At 35.4% G+C, this 22,969-nt stretch overlaps 1 protein-coding gene across 2 annotated transcripts in view; it reads left to right on the forward strand.

Moving 5' to 3' along the window:
* Nucleotides 1-1,640: 1,640 nt before the first annotated feature.
* The window catches only part of LOC100371081 (uncharacterized), a 144,597-nt gene continuing 123,268 nt past the window's right edge, over nt 1,641-22,969 (forward strand). The window contains exons 1-2 of one of the 2 annotated variants that reach the window (XM_085498042.1): nt 1,641-1,933; nt 9,690-9,746. The gene's annotated coding sequence lies outside the window, so the exon portion shown is untranslated. The remainder of the gene's footprint in view (nt 1,934-9,689; nt 9,747-22,969) is intronic. The other variant, XM_085498041.1, reaches the window with a different exon arrangement.

Below are 22,969 nucleotides of genomic sequence, written 5' to 3' on the forward strand. Positions count from 1 at the left end.
CCAACTAATTTTTGCTTCCTACGGCCTTGCATTAAAAGGGTACTCAAAGGAAACAGACATGTGTGTACATTTTTTTTTATTTCATATTACATATAAAACACACGAAAAGTGGGTTTAAATTACCTAAAATAAGAATATGTTGTTTTAATGACCTAATTTATGCATTTGCATACATAATTACATGATTCAACAGTGTATAATACCCTGCATCAGACTGTACATATGAATATTCATAGAACGCTTATCCACTCATTCTAATGTTTTGTATTGCCATTTGAGCAGAAAACATGTAATGAATGGCATTTACTTGTTTATTATGTGAATTAGCATTTTCCTCCGCTCATTAAGAAAATTCTAAATATAATATAATTTGTCTCAGATGTGTCTGAAATGAACAAAATAAGGAAGTTATTGAAAAAATCTGAAATCTATACACAGTATTTGCCTAAATATAACGAAGTGTTAATTTTGATAGACAGTACACACTTCCTAATTTTTCAAGTGAAAAATTTCAAAAATATACATTTTAGAACAAAATAGGGCTTTTCGAAAATGAATAAAATTGTCAAGAAGTTCAATTATTGTGCTAACACTTGTAGTTATTATAGTGCATTATTTGATTCTCAGGCTTACCCCCTTGAGCATTATACACATAATATTTACACATATACTATGGGCGTTTGGGTGTACTGCATGCAGATAGATAGGTATTTAACAGGTTGTCGCCATGGGTGTCAAATCTGGTCATTATTTTTATTTCACACCTTTTTTTCTGTTGGACTAGATGTATATCCTGTAAATTAAGAGCTAGTGTTTGTATTATACTTTTTTGGATGGGGAATGGGATACTTCGTGGTAATTAATAAATATGCAAATTAATGTATCGATAGTCTTGACTATTTTGATAACAAATTATTTCTTTTAGCTTTATAGTTGAGAAAAATGGCTGTTTCACACAATTTAAAACGGTTGCCATGGAAAAATATTAATATTAATATTATTTTATTATTGACATTATTTTCGCCAACCAAAACCACCATGTTTATACTCTGCGAATATTACGAAACAAAAAGGTTGTATTTAATTTTGTTATAAAGGGGGAGGATAACTCCTCAAATAAGTTTTTTTCTGGAATTGGCCACAGACCTGACACTGCTACCAACCAAAATTGCATTTACCATTCACACTTGAAATTCAAAAGCGACCCCACCCCAATTTATGATTGAAGGCAGAACCTGTTTTGTATATGTTCTGTCATTTTGTTAAAACGTTTTTTTTTTGTGGTCATGCGAACTTTTGTACAAAATACTCCTTTTCAGCGAAATTGAAAACAATGTCTCCGTGGTCTCAGCCTGGACGAATATTTAATGATCTGATCTGTGTTTTTTTTCATAATAATTTGTTAAAACAAATAAAATTGAAACGATAACGAATGATCGCAAGCAACACAATTTCTTTTTAAAAACCCTGCACATGTCGCATAAATAGCTTTAACTGCTTGCCGTACTTAATAAAACCATGCAATTACAAATATTTCAAAAACTATGCGGTACGTGGATAAACCACAGGAAATGATTGCGACACCTGAGCAAAGTCGTATCGAGAGCGCCCTCTGTAGGCGAGTATAACAAATTGTCCATTGCGTCAGAAGTAAATTTGGTTATTTTAATGTGGTGATTCATCTTATCTTTGCTTGCGAAATATTCGCTGTTGGTGGTAAAAACTCACCCAGGATAAAAAAATATTCGCGTTTGGCATCGAGCATTTTTAAAAGTATTCAAATGTAGCGTCGACTCTGTGACGTTTAATTCGGGTCGGGGACATTCTGCTCAACAAACCAACAAAGCATTTCCTTCGTGACCCCTGACCCGTCGAGTGAGAGAAGACTCTGTGAAGATCGGCCAGCGCGTTGGAGACTCACAGCTGATACAAGGTACGTCAAAATGTTCTCATTTGCAAAGAATATTTATCACTTTTTAGAAATGGACGGTACGGGTAGTTTCTCGACCGTAACCGACAGGGTTTATATCGACAAACTGACCAACGAAGGGAGGAATCGACGGATGTGTTTACAACCGGAGTGTCTGAGGTCATCGTGTTTTTATCGTGTCATTGATTTCGAAAACAACACAAATAATAGTGTTTACATCCCCGTAAGTTGAAATATTCAGAGTATGGAATGAAAACCGCGTGGCCTTCACGGGTATTTGAACCCGTGGGTTTGTGAATTTACAATCGTTCACTATCGCTAAGTCTCTATGTTCCCACGGAAATCTAAGTCACACACCCCGTCGCCGTCACGAACCGACCCCGTCACGCCAAACAAGTGATTTATTATGCCAGACCCGAATACGTCACTGAATCGCTATTTTTGATATTCGTTGACGTACTAGTATTTTATCAGATACCGTTACGTTTCAAATATATACAAATCGTTTTGGTGACCTCCATATCATTGCTTGGTGTCAGTTTTCACTCAGAACCATGTGTTTACACAACGGAATTAGTCAACAATGGCCTGTGGATCGATATACCCAGCTTCCGGCAATAATTTCAAAGAGATTTTGCAATTAGTGTCTTGTGTGCTAGGTCTGTATTCAGATAGGACCTTATTAATAAATAATATTTATTTGAATAGTGATTATTGATATAGTGTAATGAGATTATTAATTAGGGTAAATTATTAGCTGTCATCAGTTCTTTTATCACAGTTAATACATGTATGATTTATTTTATAATTAATATTATTTACATTTGTTAAATATTATATAACTTATTAACTGTAAATAATTCAATAATTGAGTAAACATTTTTAAGACAGATTAACTTAGTATTATGTAACACCGTGTTCACATCGCTTTTTTGTGTCCAATTACGCCAACGTAAGAAAAAAACAGATTAAAACATGCTATGTTAGCAATAAAAGGACTTAGATATGGCGAACACAACACCAGTGACAATTTGCAAAGGTTGAAAATTGCATTGGCATCCTAAAATGATTTTGAGTGCCACAACCAACAGTTATCTTATACAAAGTAGGCAAATTTTTAGGTATTTTTCGCTGTTATATTGACCTGTGTACCTTGTTAAACTCAAAATATGCAGATCGTTTCCAACATGAGCTAACAAGAGATTAGCTCCATGTTGCAACAAGTTTACATGTATGTATATTATTAAAAATTGCTGGTGTGAATTCAAGATCATTAGTTCCTTTTATTTATTGGCCACAACTTGTGTCAACGTAACTTTTTCTAGTGAAACGCCGCTTTGCTATATCATCATGTAATAACAGATACAAATATACAGATCCAAAACCCAGAGTTGAGAAGGTACACATTTTCAAGGCAAAATTTTATAAAATGTTCGTATCTATAGGAATTTTATATATAGAAAAATGCATCATTCGATCACCATACTGGCAATGCATCGTTCGATTGATATACTGGCCCTGTATCGTACTGGCATTGCGTTATTCTAATCCAATGAAATCTTTCAAGTGGAGTCAGCATGTTCGAAATTCGTGATTTCTATAATGTAATACATCAAACGAGCATTGTAACCCTACCATAAATTACATTTGTAATGCTTCTTTTTATAACAAGGAAAGTATAAGACTGTTTAACCAAATTGCTTCAGTGTATGGATTGTACAGTAGAAGTACAGAATTAGACACTTCAGAAATACCACCCCACCTTCAATCTGGTTTGGTATGCATAGAGCCTTAGAACACTTATTGCCATTAGCACTTATTACTGCATTGAAGAATCTAGTTTCTGTTAAATTCTGCATGATTCTCTTATGGCAGGGTTTTCCTCAATAAAGCGACAGACATATGTATTATATCGCAAACCTCTTTATTTTCATCACAAAATATTGTAGTTGATGATTTTGCTGTAGTCCTTATTTAAAGACTTGTGAAATTTTGTCCACAAATTATAAAACACAACCATTTGTAGCGGCAACGATTTAAAAATTTACTTTGTACTTTTGTTAAAAATTTACTTTGTTACGGAAATCGTTCTCATGTAGACAACCAGGTATGAGAACATTTCCTGTAAATTAAATATATATTTGTTTTTACGGAGGAAACATTAAGTAATAAAATAAAACACTCAATCTAGTATAGCTTAGAATACTTCATCATCCAGGATAAGAATGGTTGACCTTCAGAAAAGGTCATGCATACATAGCTGATTCTGAATAGCTGTGCAAACTAAAAACCACGAACAATTCTGTATTTTCAATATTTATTAGGTTTTTTGCTTATTTTGGCTGTCACATACATATTATGAAAATCTTGTTGCTAAGCACAGCTGCATTATAATCTAGAAAAAAAATTAATCCAATATATTATTGTTATAAATCACTTTCACAACCGTAATAAATTGAATAGTAAAAAACCTATATCTCCTTGTGCAGTACTTTTTACTCTTAATTGAAAAAAAAATTTAAATTATCCCGCACGTAATACAAGTAAATCCATTTATTTATATTTTGTAATATATTTGTTCAATTACAAGTAATTTTTAGGAGTGTGTAAATATATGTACATTAGAGTTTTAGAGCTCAATAAGTACATCACCTGCTGCAAGCTTGTAACGGATAACATAAATGACTAGTATATTACAGTGTTATTTGTATACCAGGATGAAAACTTGTATAAAATTTACATTCTGGAATTAATTGTAAACTAGTGCATAGAATAGTACCGTAAAATCTGTATTAGAAGCCGCATCCCTAATATAAGTCGCACCCATTCTTTTTGAATAATTGAGAATCTAAAATTTACCATTTCTCATATGTGTAGATGCTCTAATAGAAGCCGCATCCCCTCTGTTGCTTTGTACCATTTTAATAGAAGCCGCGGTTTCTAATACAGATTTTACAGTAGTAGTATAAAATCTATTGAGGTAATGCACCGCCTTACTCATGAAAAAGTAACATGTTTCCGTTGATAATAAGCTGTAAATTTCACTTAAGAGTGATTGCAAGAATTACTTGCTGGTAAATGCCTTGAGGAAATTAAAATGCATTTCTGAGTTGATAATTTTAGATGTATGTTTTATGAGAAATCATTTGAGGTGATGTAACACTGCCTTCAAAATTCTGTTTTAATTTTGAGAGGCAAATTCAAATTAGGGGGGGGGGGTCCTACCGATGTCCAGACGGATTGTTGATTCTTGTGTGTGAATCACAAAACAGGAGTTTTGCAGTCAGTTCGTCTGTATGTATGTGTGTGTCTGTTCCACTGATATGTTGATTTTTGATGAAACTTGATGCATATATGCTGTGTTCACATCATCATAATTCCAGGTATAAGCCCTTAGTGTCTCAATCTTAAGGAGTTTTCAGTGAAATTTGATAATCTGATAAATATTACTTTTAATATTGATTCATATAATTTTGTTCTCTCAGGAAGTCACATGCATGCATTATGTGTATGTCAGAGATGTGCCTGGTCATAATAATTCATATTTAATAATCCAGTATACAGTAAATGTCATTTTTGGTTTACGTGTGTTATATGAGCTTCTAATAGAAAAAATATGGTAATTGTTTTCCCAATACTTCTGATTATATATTATATTGGTGTGAGGTACGTATGGCTATGTCATTAGTTTTACAATTTGAAATTGGGAACTGCCTTTTGTATTGAAAAGTGCCATATGTATGCATCCCTAGTGTAAGATAGAATGGAAGCTGAAATTGATAGATATTATATCTGAAATAAAGACGCATCAATGAGTTTTTGTGCAGTATTTTGCAAATTTTTATGTATTTTTCTATAATTGCTTTTTTAATTTTGGATCAAAAGGTCAAGGGTCGTTGCTACTGTGTGCACTCAATATGGGTTCTTTATTATGCAGGATAACATAATACTACTGCAGTTTGTGCTCTTCATCCCCTATGGGAAATAAGGTTGCAACGATATTTTGGGGCCTTGCTTCTGGTTTTCTTTTCCAGAACAACATATGTGTTCAAAATGTATATAAAGTGTGTTTATTTGTACACAAAATTTGAACTCGTGGTCGCCATGCAAGCATTCTATAGATGTTATATTTTATGATGGAATGACTGATGTGAGGAAGAGTACCGGTATCAAGGGTATCATTGTTTGTTTTGCATTCTTTTATATGAACTGGGGACCTGCGTGTATGTTGCACTGTCTGTGTGCTTGGCACATAACAAAATACTCATACTGTGGAATACTTTTTGCTATGTTTGCTGAAGGAATAATTCAGTGAAAATAAAATCCAGCGAATATACCTTTTTTCCTATATTTTACATTCAACTTGTCAAAAATCAGTGAAAATAAATTCCATACAAATCACCAAAAAAGTCTATACAGCGAAAATTAAATCCAGCTAAAATAAAGTATTTTACAATACATTGAGTCATCTACACCCTGGGTTTCTATTAATTTAAACTACCGATTGTTGTGGACCAATAGCATAATATTTCCTCATGCATGAAGCTGTTTGATTTAAAGAAACCAATTTGTAATCAAAAACTAAAATAGCAATAGGTGTATTTATAATCATTGTGGTATTAAAATAAGTTTTCATTGTCTTTGCATTTGGTAGTTAACTTGGAATTCGTAACAAATCACTGACAGGCTGATACATGTATGAAGCATATAAAACTGAAAAGCTTTTTACCGTCTGTGAACATTGTCCGCATTTGATTCATTTCATGCACTGAACACTGAGTTCTTTGCATGGTTACGTCAATTCTATTTTTAGTGAGTTCTCTTATTGGTGACAAATGCTATTAGTAGAGTTATTGTCTCATTCAAGCCATGTTTGGGAAGCACTTAGTGTCTATGTGCTGGTAGTATACTTTTTATTGTGACTGTAAACACTTGATGTCAATGACAGCCTGGAGGTAAGCTACCATGCTTATGTTTCCAACTGTATTGATGTTGGCACAAATGTGCCACAACAACATCCTGTTTATGTTTCATTTCTTTTGTTTCCTTGAAAACTCTTAAATTGTATATTGAATGCATCTGCAGTGATATTAAAATGAAAGCATTCAGTAACCCTTTGCTCCTTGTGCGAGTTCCTTTTCCAGACTTCAATTCAACTTCAGTTTTGGTGATTGGCAGCCATTCATTCATTGGTAGAGTCCAGTACTTAGAGGTCATGCTCCCACTTATAAGTACCTTGAACAGTGCCCTCTATAGTCGGTTTGATACATTGTGGTGTAACTATTTACCAATACAGACTTGTATCAGTGTTGACATGAAGCTACACCTATGTGGCCTTCGTTAACATAGTGATTGTAGCCTTTTTTTCCTACAAAAAATGATTGTTATTCATGCAGAATATGTCTTAAAGAGGAACATGCAGTACAACAATTCGGTATTTATTTTACTGATGGTACAACTAATGCTGATAAGCTGCAGTAAAAAAGCACCCCCCCTTCCATGTTTTACATTGATTTTATATTAACATATTAATTACATACTGTTAACTGCTTTAAATTCATGAGACATATTTAGGGGAATTTTTGGGGCATATTGCACAATTTTTTAGAAGTAAACATTAAATAGGATGTTTAAAACTAGAAATTTTACATGAAGACAAGCAACATGCAGGTGTAAATTACAGTTAACAAAAATAAAATTCAGTTAAAATAAAGCCATCTACATGTACAGAAGATTATGTCAAGTAATTCAAAACAGTAAATTTTCTTTTTACCCGTATTATTTTACTGATCTCATTTTGCGTGATTTTTTTTTCTTTTCAGCTTAGCTTAGGATATTTGTCATTTAGAAGGTGATAAGCATTTGTGTCGACAGTAATCAGTGATAAGAATCTTCTAGACCTGGTTAGCTTTGAAAATAATCCTGTCTTGATATCAAACCTAGTGAAATGACAGGTAGACAGCTGTCAATCAGATTTAAATACTCAAAGAACACAGAAATAGTTTCACTCGCTCAATAATCTTTGCTCTTAATTATCCATTTGCAGTATAGCAATGAAATCATAAAAATATTGTTATTTAACATCGTGAGTAAGAAGATTTTTAAATAATAATAACTACCATCACACATAAACATGCTGTCGATATTGCCAACATTTCCAACAATGTACAATCCTATTTTTAACCACATGAATAATTTAAGTATCATACATCATTGTGGCAATACAATTAAATTCATGACTAAGTTAATTAAATATTGATCAGATTGGTTGTAATCAAAAACATCACAAAAAAAAAAATGACTTAGTCAGCACATTTCTTATCATCTGAGTCATCATGTGATGTATGTTGACAACTGCTGACTTCGCATGGGCAGGAGTCATTGTTGTGTTTATGCTGACTGATGTGGGGGAGTAAGGGGGATCTTTTTTTATATGGTGGCAGTCGTATAGTTATGTGCATTTCCCAATAATTTTATTGCAGCTCCTAATTACTAATTAGTGAGTCCCTGATGTAAAAGGGTAGCAACAAATAAATAAAATAAACGAATAAACAAACAAACAGACAAACAAACAAGCAAACAAATAATCACTAGAAGTTCTCTGTATTGTGTTATGTAAACATTATGTGTTTTTAAGGTGGCATGATATCTGTGTGATGTTACAGTCAATTAGGATTCATCATTGAAAGGTATGTTTTATTGGGGGAAAGGGGTATGATGAGAAAGGAGGGGGACTGGCGTTATGTTTTTATTTTATGGTGGTTGCATTGGTTGTGTTATCAATGGTTAGAAATTCACTGTGTTGATTTTTTCCCAGAAGGCATTGAAATTCTCAGGGGCATCAAAGGTAATACCCGAAATGAGTTTGCCTTAGAAAAGTATCCATCCTATACTATTCCAAAATGGTTGGGCTATTTTATCAAATTTTGCTTTAAATTGGGCAGGAAGAAAAAGAGAGAGAGAGAGAGAGAGAGAGAGAGAGAGAGAGAGAGAGAGAGAAAGAGAGAGAAGGGGGGGGGTCTAGATTATATCATATGATGGCAACAGTGAAATTTGTAATGATTAGAATTTACTTGTCATGTGTTAGATTGTTTGAGTTTTGCACATGGTTTGTTATGGGTATGGTAGGAGTCATTAGCTGTAGCATTCAAACGTTTATGCCAGGCTGCAGTATTAACATTCTTTTTAGGGAACCTGAGTGGGATACCAATTACAAATATGTTGGGTAGTCCATCAGTGCTTTGGTAATTGAATCCATGCACACAATTGTGAAAACAAGGAAATAAACAACTTGCTTTGTGTAGAATAACCCATTCTTTGTTATTTTAGTATACACATGTAATCAGAGAAACAGATATTTTTAATTATTTAAACAATTCTTCCAGTTGGATTACTATTTTTGACACAAGAATTGATAGCCAGTGTAGAAAGGGTTACTGCTAATTTCAAACACTGTGTGCTTTGTGTATTATTCTCTAGTTCTGGTAGTCTACCTATACGTGTACAGTACCTTGCAGAGTGAGCTGTTATCAGCTTTTATACATAAATCTGCCAAAATATTTTTTTTCATATTTCCCCCACAATATTGATCTAGTTTTTTTAGCTGGTGGGAAATTATGTCTATTTGATTGGAAAATAAATAAATTATAAAAAATTACAAAGGAAAAAAGGAAAATTATGATTTATCAGTGGTTCAACTACAATATGTTTTATTCTAACTATGGAATTGATATGAAAATATTGTTTTTTTTTTCTTTAGAATGCGAATTATTATGAATAATTGTGATATATATTCCAATGATTCCATTTCTATGAGGTATGATATTTCCTACGTTTATATATCTTTATGATCTTTAATATATATCTTTGCCTAATCCATCAAAACTCTATTTTGTCGCCCACGTCACTTTTTTGCAATAACTTTGTGGTAAAGATATCTCTAGACATAATTCATGTTCCCAAATCCCATGTGCACATCACATGTACGTTCTGTCATATGGCAGACAGAAAAAAAAATAATGGCTCCAGTATTCTAGAAATTTTGCATTTTGATTATTTTTTAATCATACTGCGCGTTATCATACATCGAACCATATGAAGTTTTAAGTGACTATACAATTCTCAAGTGAAAAGTGAATATAATGATGGTTGAAACAATCAATAATAGTGTATAGGAAGGTTGGTTAGTTTGTCAGAGATAAATGCAATTTGCCATTGGTGACTGACGTCACAGTTTGAAAAAAAAGGTTTAGATGTATAACTTATACAAATTACAACAGCAAGTCAGTCGTCAAGGTAATCTTGCGTGAAGTGGTCTTCATTAATATCACGTCTGTTTGAAAGGATTTACGCACATTGTGCCATTTAATACGTCTGAGAACTCATAAAATGATATGATAAAGTTTAGAAGGTTACTGAGGTGTTAGTTCTTGCCCTTTTCTCATAACACTTTACATTCGTTGAGATTGCCCGTGACGTCATATTCTCATTTTCAGCGATGGTACGTAAGTCTGTATTGTGATTGAACATAAGGGTGTATTATTTTAAGTACTTATTAAACCAAGGCGTAACATTGAGCAGCATGATTTACTGGGAAAGACTCAAAACATTTATATACCGGTACTCAATGAATAAAACTTATTAGTTTCCTGCTGGACACAGTCTAAATATACTTGAGATTCTGTATGTGCTCGTTTATCTATCACATTTTCTCAGAGATTCAAACAACTTTTCTCAGAGATCCCAACTTGGTACATAGTTTACAACTGTATATACTGGTATGACAGTATACATTGTCTCCCAAATTTTTTGTTCTTGAACAGATTCAAAATATTGAACTGGTGGACCCCCAAAATGGCCTTTGTGTAAAGCATGATATCCAAGGTACTCAGAAGTATAAAATCTATTGGTTTTAATGCACATCCATTATTTTTCAGGATTTCTTCTAAATTTGTTGATCAATGGCCATTTTGTATGTAAAAATTTTTTAGTAATTTTTGCTTAAATTGCAGTTACTAAGTTTTTTAGCTCCGCTGTCGACTTTGTCGAGCAGAGCTTATCATATGAGTGATTGTCCGTTGTGTCCTACCATGATTTTATTCAAAATAGCGGACTATAAGCAATTTTAACATATACAGTCTCAAATTCTGACTTTTTGATTAGGTCCAAACTTTCTACAAAGACAATTGTGTTCAAGCACATCAGCAAATATTTATGTTCTTGAGACTCAATCCAAGATGGCAGCCATTTAATTTTATATTTTGTCAACATACAGACACATGTGACAAATTGATATCAATCCAATATGATAAACAAGACATAAGGTTAAACTTAAATCTAACATTGTTGATGAGATGTAGTATAACAATTAACTTAAACCAATTTTGGTGATTAGATGTAAGGTAAAAATTTACATAAATTCAATATGGTGATGAGATGTAAGTTAAAAATTTACATAAATTCAATATGGTGGGTGAGATGTAAGGTAAAAATTTACATAAATTCAATATGGTGGATGAGATGTAAGGTAAAAATTTACATAAATTCAATATGGTGATGAGATGTAAGGTAAAAATTTACATAAATTCAATATGGTGATGAGATATAAGGTCAAAATTTACATAAATTCAATATGGTGGATGAGATGTAAGGTAAAAATTTACATAAATTCAATATGGTGATGAGATGTAAGTTAAAAATTTACATAAATTCAATATGGTGATGAGATGTAAGGTAAAAATTTACATAAATTCAATATGGTGGGTGAGATGTAAGGTAAAAATTTACATAAATTCAATATGGTGGGTGAGATGTAAGGTAAAAATTTACATAAATTCAATATGGTGGGTGAGATATAAGGTAAAAATTTACATAAATTCAATATGGTGATGAGATGTAAGGTAAAAATTTACATAAATTCAATATGGTGATGAGATATAAGGTAAAAGTTTACATAAATTCAATATGGTGGATGAGATGTAAGATAAAAATTTACATAAATTCAATATGGTGATGAGATGTAAGGTAAAAATTTACATAAATTAAATTTGATGGATGAGACATCAGTGTTTTAACAATGGTTTAAATATTTATTCTTGACTATTTTATGCATTTGTAATTGCAATTTTAAAACTCTTATTTCAATAATGTCTTAAACTTTTGATTGTATGTGTATTGTTTAATAATTTGGTAATTAAAAACAAAAAAAAATAAGATTTTTTCCATTTGATTCTATATAATCTCCAATTTATTGGGAAAACGTCAATTTTGCCTTTAAACAAATTTCCTGTACCTTATTGAAAAGTTGATTAAAATAGAAGAGAAAGAGCAGCGAGATGACTCTGATATTGATTGCATTCGTCAGTCATTTTTGTAATGTGATTAATATCTGTGTAAATGGAAAGGTAAATAAGAAATGCAATACCCTGTACTCATGCTGTGACTATTCAGTGCTAGAAATTAACAAGATTACTTGGAAGTCTGATAGGCTACCAGTTTTAAAAGCTGGTAGTCCCAGGGTAGTATTGGTAAGTCCTTCAGGTTGTATATGGACTACTAATTTTGAAAAATGGTAGCCTTAGGACTAGAGTTGGGAGAATGGACCCCTTAGTCTACTGGTGATTCCAAGCTCTGCTATTAATATCCTGCGCTTAAATTTTACAAACATCTTTTATTACGTTTCTTATATTTTGCTCTTAATATTTCCATTACATTTGGCATTTAATTGTCATAGCTCTGATCAACATTTTGAGAATAATACTACTTAGTAATACATGTATAATTTATGACTTTAAAGATGTCAAATTGTAAAACCACCATAAATTGTTTTATGCAGCTATATGTATAATGTTATTAAAAGTGAACTACTTTGACTAAAATATAAAGAATTTATTTTGCAGGAGATGAGATTTCTATTAAAAGGTGTTAAATGAAAGATAAAAGATCAAAAATGCTTTATTCCAATCGTTCAGAAAATTAACATTTCTCATTTGATTACATTTTAAATAAAATATGTTGTATGTACATGAAATGTTTTCAGTGGATCCAATTATGTACTTGGGGTTATGAGTATTTTCATTGCTGCATTCACTTCTATTAAATAGTGGTGTTGTATATTGTATTCATCAGTTTTACACAAAAACTTATGTAATTTATTGTGTCTGGTCTGTGTTGATAAATTTTCAGAATTTGAACAGCACATTTTCCAATAGAAAAGAGATTTGCAGCATCTCTTTTGTTATTAAGTGTTCTTGGTTAACTTGCAGCAGCCCCTGTGTTGTTATAGTGTTCCTGGTGAACTTGCAGCACCCCTGTGTTATAGCATTCCTGGTGAACTTGCAGCACCCCATGTGTTATAGCGTCTCAGGTGAACTTGCAGCACCCCCTATGTTATAGCATCCCAGGTGAACTTGCAGCACCCCTGTGTTATTATAGCATCTCAGGTGAACTTGCAGCACCCCCTGTGTTATAGCATTTCAGGTGAACTTGCAGCACCCCCTGTGTTATAGCATCCCAGGTGAACTTGCAGCACCCTTGTGTTATTATAGCATCTCAGGTGAACTTGCAGCACCCCTGTGTTATAGCATCTCAGGTGAACTTGCAGCACCCCTGTGTTATAGCATCTCAGGTGAACTTGCAGCACCCCTGTGTTATAGCATCTCAGGTGAACGTGCAGCATCCCCTGTGTTATTATAGCATCTGAGGTGAACTTGCAGCACCCCTGTGTTATAGCATCTCAGGTGAACGTGCAGCACCCCTGTGTTATAGCATCTCAGGTGAACTTGCAGCACCCTTGTGTTATTATAGCATCTCAGGTGAACTTGCAGCACCCCTGTATTGTTATAGCATCTCAGGTGAACGTGCAGCACCCCTGTGTTGTTATACCATCACCTATGGGCAATCTTACAATAGTTACACTATGTTTTCATAGTGGTTTGGAATGCATGCACTGTATAGAATAGATGCAATGTATATGGCTGAAGAAGAATGAAGAATCCTTTTCTAAAAAACGTAATATCTATGATGTCATCTCATCCCAACAATCTCCTAATTGAAACATGCTACAATGCATGTACAGTACTGAACTTTTATTTCTTCTAATAGAAACTTGTGCACTGACTTTCTTTCCTAAATCGCTATGGCATCTTGATGGTTCTAGAATCTGAATTACTTATTGACCATTCAAACGTACATGGATTTGTTGAGAGGTATACTTTCAAAACATTGATTATATCCATTAAATGTGACACGTTTAGTGGAAAATACACAATGCTGCAAAGTACATAATTTATTAGAACTGGAAAACTAGTGAACTTGTGCTACACAAGTAATGTTAACATGATTGCTGTGAGAGACAGACGTGTCAGGCAGTTTGAAATGTCTGCTTCCTTAATATGTTACATATATTTATAGTGTACTTAAATTACATGTACATGTATCAAGGGTTGCCTATTCATTTGATTGGTTGGAGAATGAAAGTACCTGTTCAAATTGATAACATATATGTACCTATACCTGTTCCTAGCATAATATATTACAACATATTTTTGAAATAAGCTTTTTATTTTTTTGGGCCATCATTATTTCATAGGTCAACTCAATTTTTTGGAAATTACCAACTTGTTTAGTAACAATTTTATATTATCCTCTGATATTCACCTGTCTAGAGTGACAAGCAATATTTAAATTTTAAATGTGCCCGTCTTGGACTGGTGGACTGGCCTTAATTTTGACCTCTGACTGTATTTCATAGATTTGTGGAAGTTGCAGGTTCAGGAGCAGATTTATGTAATACTGTGAAATACTTTATTTTGGGTGGAATAAATTTTTGCTGAAAAGACTTTGAATGTTTTGTATGGAATTTATTTTCACTGATTCTTGATGATATAAGTGTAAAACCACAGTCCCTCCACAAGAGAGACTGTGGTAAAACATAGGAAATAATTTATATTAAAAAATAAAGTAATTTACAGTATTCATTTCTATGTAATCTAGAAATATGTATGATTGGGGTCTCAGGATATTTTGGGATATCAGTGTTTTCTTTCTGTGGAAGTGTTTATTTATTTGAAAACGTCTATAACAGCTTGTAACAAGTTGGTCTAGTTTCACGATTCGCTAACGGCAAATTAGTATGTGGTGGACTAACATAAGATTGTCCATGCATAAATAATTTGTTACATTGTTTTTATTGCAGTACCTTGATTTGTGTTTCTAATGCTATGTGTAATGTTACGGTACAACAAAATTTTAATTGGTTTAGTGTCACAATCAACTAATAGGCAAATTAGTATGTGGTGAACTTACATAAGGTTGTCCATGCATAATTAACTTGTTACATTGTTTTCATCTCAATCTGTACTTATAAGGGTATGTACGTGTAATGTTACTGTTCTTCGAATTGATTCTGTAGTGCAATATACTCAGGGAAATATTGGTACGTGGTAGACCTACATAAGGTTTTTTTTACATGCCACGTTCTATGTATTAGTCTTCAGACAAATGAACCAAATAGTAAAAAACAAAAACAAAACCGTAACATCCTTGGCGATGGTTAATAATCAATCAGTTGGTCTTTATTGTGATCACCAGAAAATTCAAACCACTCTTGATTTAGTGTGATTGAGCCAAAGTGAACAAGAGACCTATAATGATTAAGTGTGAACATATGTGGGAGTGGGGAAATGTGACACAGCTTTAACGATATCAGATTGAATTTCACTGTCCTTGAGCAGGAATGTTTAGTATTGGCTAGTTGTTGTTTGACAGGAGTGCAGTCAATTTTCTTGTGTACAAAAGTGGCAAAAAGAAGCATTTTCCCCATCTGTTGGAGAAGAATATTGGATTTAAATTATCATTTTCACTCACAGGACAATTATCTTTTGACAGTAAGTACCAAATGGCTTATATTCTAATCACAGTAAGTTGCAATCGGACAAGTCTACAATCACACTGCATGGAGTGTGGCCACTCATTGAGTCACAGTAATGTTTATGTGGATAGTCCTTGAGTTCACAGAGGCTCACAGTAAATACCATATGGACAGCAACTGATCACACAGAATAATAAATGGACAGGAACAATTTTACAGTAAATGGCAAATGGATACCCATGCAAAATAAATCATCTTTGCTAGCTTGTTTTTCAATGAAATTTTGCTTGTATATTTGCAGCAAAACTAACAGTTATTTTTACTTAAATCTTCAGTGCCTTCCAGTAGAAAGAAAAAGCATATTGCCACTTTGGGTGAAAACATAAGATATTTAGCAGGCCTAAACATTACTCCAGCCCAAAATACTCTGCTAATGGAGGGAACAAGGACCAGATCAGGCGAGGTATCGGGGTTATATATGCCAACAGCTGATGCAACTGATGATGCCTTGCATGGCCCCTCAGGCAGTGATAATTATAGTGCCTCAGTCAGTACTGCCAACACACAGTCAGATAATAAGAGAAAAAGTAGAAAAAAAAGGCGTGATAGGAAAAAAGAAAAACGTATGCAGAGTACCACCTCACAGTCAGAAAGAGAGGAGAGTGAGCATAGGAGAAAAAAACATCGTAAGAGAAAAAAGAGTAGAAAAACAACAGAAAATGAATGCAGTACTTTCCGTGAGCCAGACAGGGTAGAGGGTAGTGAAAGGCAAATTGATGACAGGAAAGATGGGAAAATTGTTTCAGAAGGAGACATTGACAAGCACCAGACAGGGGGAGAGTCGATGCACATTGAGGAGTCTGGGAATGAAATATCTAATCAAACTGAGACGGAGCACCATGGAGAGATTGAACATAGTGATGGTGAAGCAGATGAAAAACCAAACCATGAGAAGAATGAGCTTTGTGATGGGAAAGCAAACGAACAAACAGACCATGGGGAAGCATCAGAGACCACAGAAGTAGAGTATGATACTGATGCTGGCAGTCTTGTTTTCCCCAGTGGCTCAGGGGAATCAGAAGGGTCTGATATGGATACAGTTAATCCCTATATAGGACTAAGCAGTAGATCCAAGCAACGTATAGGCAAGACTATTGCTGTTAGAAGAATAGAGGACACATGGACACATAAATATAGGTATGATGAGCCACAGGAATATCCTAATGATAGCAGTGATGATGATGCAGATGATGAGGGGTGGTCATCACATTTGCATTGCCATTCAGAAAAACCATTCACTGGCCCTGAGCCTGGGCCAAACATACACATTGCTGAGAATAGCACTCCCCTTGATGCATTTCATACAATTTTCGCTCATCCCTTAATGAAAAAACTACGCAAAGAAACTAACAAGTATGCTGAATGGAAGCAAAATAAGAAATGCAAAAAAGATGTTTCATGGTATCCTGTCACTGATGAGGAGATGAAAGCATTTTTGGGAATAGTCATAACCATGGGCGTTGATCCGAAAATGGCACTTAATGACTACTGGTCTACCACAGAATCCCTAAGAAATGAATTTGTAGCCAAAACCATGTCCCGCAACAGATTTAAGAAAATAATGCAGTATTTTCACTGCAATGATGCTGACAAGGATCCAGCCAATATATCCATGCCTTTATTACGTGATGCTGCTAGACGGGCACAGCCATTGTACAAGGTAGCACCAGTGATGGATGAAATAATGGAAAAATCACGTTCATCATACAACCTCCACAGACAAATTGCAATTGATGAAGCCATAGTGGGCTACAAAGGGGGCCATGGTAAATCTCGGGCCAAGGGGTTTAAAGTACATGTAATGGCTGATGCAGTATCCAGCTATGTAGGTGCAATTGAGTTCATGACCACCACTGCATCTGACCACACAAGAACTGACAAAGTAACACTCAATTTATGTGTTGACCTGATTAGACATATTGGTGGACGTAACCACATCTTGTACACAGATAATTTTTACACAAGTCCAGAGCTTGCTACAACCATGTTGAATGAACATGCTGTACTCATCGTTGGTAGCACTCACCAATCAAGGATAGGATTTCCTACTTGCCTCAGAGGAGACCAAAAAAACCCGAACATGGCCAAAATTGAGCATTTAGAGCGAGGTCAGTTTGCAGCTAGACAAAAAGGAGAATTGGTTGCAGTGGTCTGGAAAGACTCCAAACTATTCAGTGCCCTAACAACATGCCATGATGGATTTCGTCATGGAGACAGTCGAGTAGTCAGATATGTGAAGGATAAGACGACTAGTAGACGTGTTGCATTTACTCTGCCTGCACCTGATATGATAGAAAACTACAATGAATTTATGGGTGGAGTTGACAGGGCAAACCAGCTGAGATCATATTTTTCTGGACAGCGCCAGGCTCAGAAATGGTGGAAGTATGTTTTCTACTTTTTCTTGGATATTGCTCTGGTCAATAGTTTTGTAATATACAAGGAGGTGACAAAGAGCAAAATGGCATGCAAGCAATACCAAGCTGAAGTGGGTATTTCTCTGGTAGGTGGTTATACATCTCGAAAACGAGTGGTCCGAAATGCTGAACAAACCATTGCAACATACAAAAACCACATATTGGTGAAATTAGTAGGACGTGGCCACAGCTGCAGATTTTGTATAAAAATGGGGCGCAAGACAAGGGCTGGAGGATACCACATCACTAAGTACATATGCAGGGAGTGTGGCATCAATCTGTGCAAAGATTGTTTTTTGCCATATCACCATGTATCTACAGGAAAAAGCACCATAACCTGTGAGACGCAGTATGATGAAGCAGACCAGGCTCAAGCACAACAACTATGGGCAGAGAAAAACACCCCATAGTGAGAGGAAGACCAGCAGTGAGAGAAGCAGGCACCAGGGGGACAGAGACGGCAAGGAAGAGGACAACAAAATAAACCAAAATGGGGTTGGTGTTGGGGTCATTGCATATAAAAAAAATGACCAAAGTTGTTGGGTGTTTGGACAGGGACTTGGTCAGTATTATATATTACTGACCATGTGTGCTTACCGGTATATTTTGCAGAATTTGAAGAAGTGAACAAATTGATCTGTCTTAGTTGAAATTTAGCCTGTAGATGCTAGGTAATATAGCATTTATTTGTGGCAAAGCAAACATTATTTACTCAGTAAAAAGTTACAATTTTGTGTGATTTAGTGTTAAAATTTGACTAACCATCTATTATCTAGTGATAACATTTGACCAACCAATTGTGATTCATCATGATTTAGTGCCTGTCCAATTGTAATTTACTGTGATTCAATGTCTCTCTGATTGAGATTTACTGTGAATGAGTGACTGGCCACTCAAAATTTACTGTGATTCAATGCATGTCCAATTGGGTTTCACTGTGAAAATTTACCTGACCAGTTGTGATTCACTGTGAAGCCAAAAAGTCAAATGTAATAAAGTGTCTGTCTATCGTGATTTACTGTGATTCATTGCCTCTCCAATTGAAATTTACTGTGATTCAATGCCTTTCTGATTGAGATTTACTGTGATTGAGTGACCGTCTGCATGAGATTTTATATACAAATGAGTGACCGTTTGAGATTTACTGTGAAGCAACATAGGTAAGTGTGACACAGCGCCTCCCTATTGTGATTTACAGTGATTCAATGCCCGACCATTCAAGATTTACTGTGATTTAGTGATTGTCCGATTGTGAATATTAGTTATTAGTAGTTTGCCTGCCCAGTTGTGAATAAATGTGAACCATGTACAATGCCCAGTTGTGATTTAGTGTGTCAGTTTATATGTCACAAAAACTCGCCAGCCAAATCTGGTTCACATTAAAACATAGCTGGGCTGGAAAGAATCTTGCCCCTTGGTCATTAGAGAATTAAATAAATATTAAGTGAATTAAATCTCTAGCAGATACTTACACATATCATGTTTTCAACGTACATGTATGTCACAGAAAACAATTCAGTTGTGTATGTTTTATTAAAACCTCCCTCTCATACCTAGCACACAGCTCTATGTTTACATTCAAAATTACAGAAATCTGTTGAATGAGCCACCACTTGCAGCTGTCAGTCTACCTTTCACAATTGGGCTTAATTCTAGTTTAATTTCCTTCCTTTCTCCTATATTGAATATATACTCATAATATCAATATTTACAACAAGGGCCAGTGTAACTGATCTCCATCCTCTCATTGTGACAAAGATTATTTTGTTATAATCAATATATAAATTACAGATGTACTGACTACATGGGAATAGGAGCAGAGTTTCTTTTCAGGGAATTCCGTAATTGGTTTTTAACTATTCCTTTCATATTTCCTAATCTTTATTTCTCCTGTCTTGCTGAATGTTGCTATGGCAACATCACAGATCTGTGAATGTAGTTAATGGGATGGAAGATTTACTCATGCCTTGTGATCGTTTTGTCTTGTTTCTGCCTTTTTTGTCAGTCATTTTTAGCTATCTGTAGGATGTAATGATGTGGGCCATGCTGTCTGTAGGCCTGTTCACATATACATGTATACGCAAATGATAAAACAATTAGATGTTGGGAATGCTAATGATATGCCAATGATAGGAATCACCACCTTACAGAGTGCCTCCCATCACATATGGACATGTACAATTAGAGGAGTGATAGGATGAACCAGATAAGACAATGACCACCTTACAGAGTGCCTCCCATCACATATGGACATGTACAATTAGAGCAGTGATAGGCTGAACCAGAAAAGACAATGACCACCTTACAGAGTGCCTCCCATCACATATGGACATGTACAATTAGAGCAGTGATAGGCTGAACCAGAAAAGACAATGACCATCGTACAGAGTGCCTCCCATCACATGATAGACACATACAATTAGAGCAGTGATAGGCTGAACCAGAAAAGACAATGACCACCTTACAGAGTGCCTCCCATCACATGATAGACAGGTACAATTAGAGCAATGATAGGCTGAACCAGACAAGACAATGACTACCTTACAGAGTGCCTCCCATCACATATGGACATGTACAATTAGAGCAGTGATAGGCTGAACCAGATAAGACAATGACCACCTTACAGAGTGCCTCCCATCACATGATAGACAGGTACAATTAGAGCAATGATAGGCTGAACCAGACAAGACAATGACCGCCTTACAGAGTGCCTCCCATCACATGATAGACAGGTACAATTAGAGCAATGATAGGCTGAACCAGACAAGACAATGACCGCCTTACAGAGTGCCTCCCATCACATGATAGACAGGTACAATTAGAGCAATGATAGGCTGAACCAGACAAGACAATGACCGCCTTACAGAGTGCCTCCCATCACATATGGACACATACAATTAGAGCAATAATAGGCTGAACCAGACAAGACAATGACCATCTTACAGAGTGCCTCCCATCACATGATAGACAGGTACGATTAGAGCAATGATAGGCTGAACCAGATAAGACAATGACCACCTTACAGAGTGCCTCCCATCACATGATAGACAGGTACGATTAGAGCAATGATGGGCTGAACCAGATAAAACAATGACCACCTTACAGAGTGCCTCCCATCACATATGGACATGTACAATTAGAGCAGTGATAGGCTGAACCAGATAAGACAATGACCACCTTACAGAGTGCCTCCCATCACATGATCGACACATACAATTAGAGCAATGATAGGCTGAACCAGACAAGACGATGACCACCTTACAGAGTGCCTCCCATCACATGATAGACAGGTACAATTAGAGCAATGATAGGCTGAACCAGATAAGACAATGACCACCTTACAGAGTGCCTCCCATCACATATGGACATGTACAATTAGAGCAGTGATAGGCTGAACCAGATAAGACAATGACCACCTTACAGAGTGCCTCCCATCACATGATAGACACATACAATTAGAGCAATGATAGGCTGAACCAGATAAGACAATGACCACCTTACAGAGTGCCTCCCATCACATGATAGACAGGTACAATTAGAGCAATGATGGGCTGAACCAGATAAAACAATGACCACCTTACAGAGTGCCTCCCATCACATATGGACATGTACAATTAGAGCAGTGATAGGCTGAACCAGATAAGACAATGACCACCTTACAGAGTGCCTCCCATCACATGATCGACACATACAATTAGAGCAATGATAGGCTGAACCAGACAAGACGATGACCACCTTACAGAGTGCCTCCCATCACATGATAGACAGGTACAATTAGAGCAATGATAGGCTGAACCAGATAAGACAATGACCACCTTACAGAGTGCCTCCCATCACATATGGACATGTACAATTAGAGCAGTGATAGGCTGAACCAGATAAGACAATGACCACCTTACAGAGTGCCTCCCATCACATGATAGACAGGTACAATTAGAGCAATGATAGGCTGAACCAGATAAGACAATGACCACCTTACAGAGTGCCTCCCATCACATATGGACATGTACAATTAGAGCAGTGATAGGCTGAACCAGATAAGACAATGACCACCTTACAGAGTGCCTCCCATCACATGATAGACACATACAATTAGAGCAATGATAGGCTGAACCAGATAAGACAATGACCACCTTACAGAGTGCCTCCCATCACATGATAGACAGGTACAATTAGAGCAATGATAGGCTGAACCAGATAAGACAATGACCACCTTACAGAGTGCCTCCCATCACATATGGACATGTACAATTAGAGCAGTGATAGGCTGAACCAGATAAGACAATGACCACCTTACAGAGTGCCTCCCATCACATGATCGACACATACAATTAGAGCAATGATAGGCTGAACCAAACAAGACGATGACCACCTTACAGAGTGCCTCCCATCACATGATAGACAGGTACAATTAGAGCAATGATAGGCTGAACCAGAAAAGACAATGACCACCTTACAGAGTGCCTCCCATCACATGATAGACAGGTACAATTAAAGTAGGGGAAATTACACACAAAGATGAAGCGTGAGTTTCTTTATTACTCTGTTGTCAACATCGCCTTTCTTAGGAAGATTCAGCCAAATGCCAGTTCTGAATTATTCACGACTATCAAAGATTCATACCTGACATTATCAGTGCGGAACTGGAAGTCATTAAATAGACAGTGGTCTTTATTTCTCTGATTTCTATTC

Source organism: Saccoglossus kowalevskii, chromosome 4 (genome assembly GCF_978046115.1).
Source record: "Saccoglossus kowalevskii chromosome 4, keSacKowa6.1, whole genome shotgun sequence".
In the NCBI taxonomy this organism is placed as follows: Eukaryota; Metazoa; Hemichordata; class Enteropneusta; family Harrimaniidae; genus Saccoglossus; species Saccoglossus kowalevskii.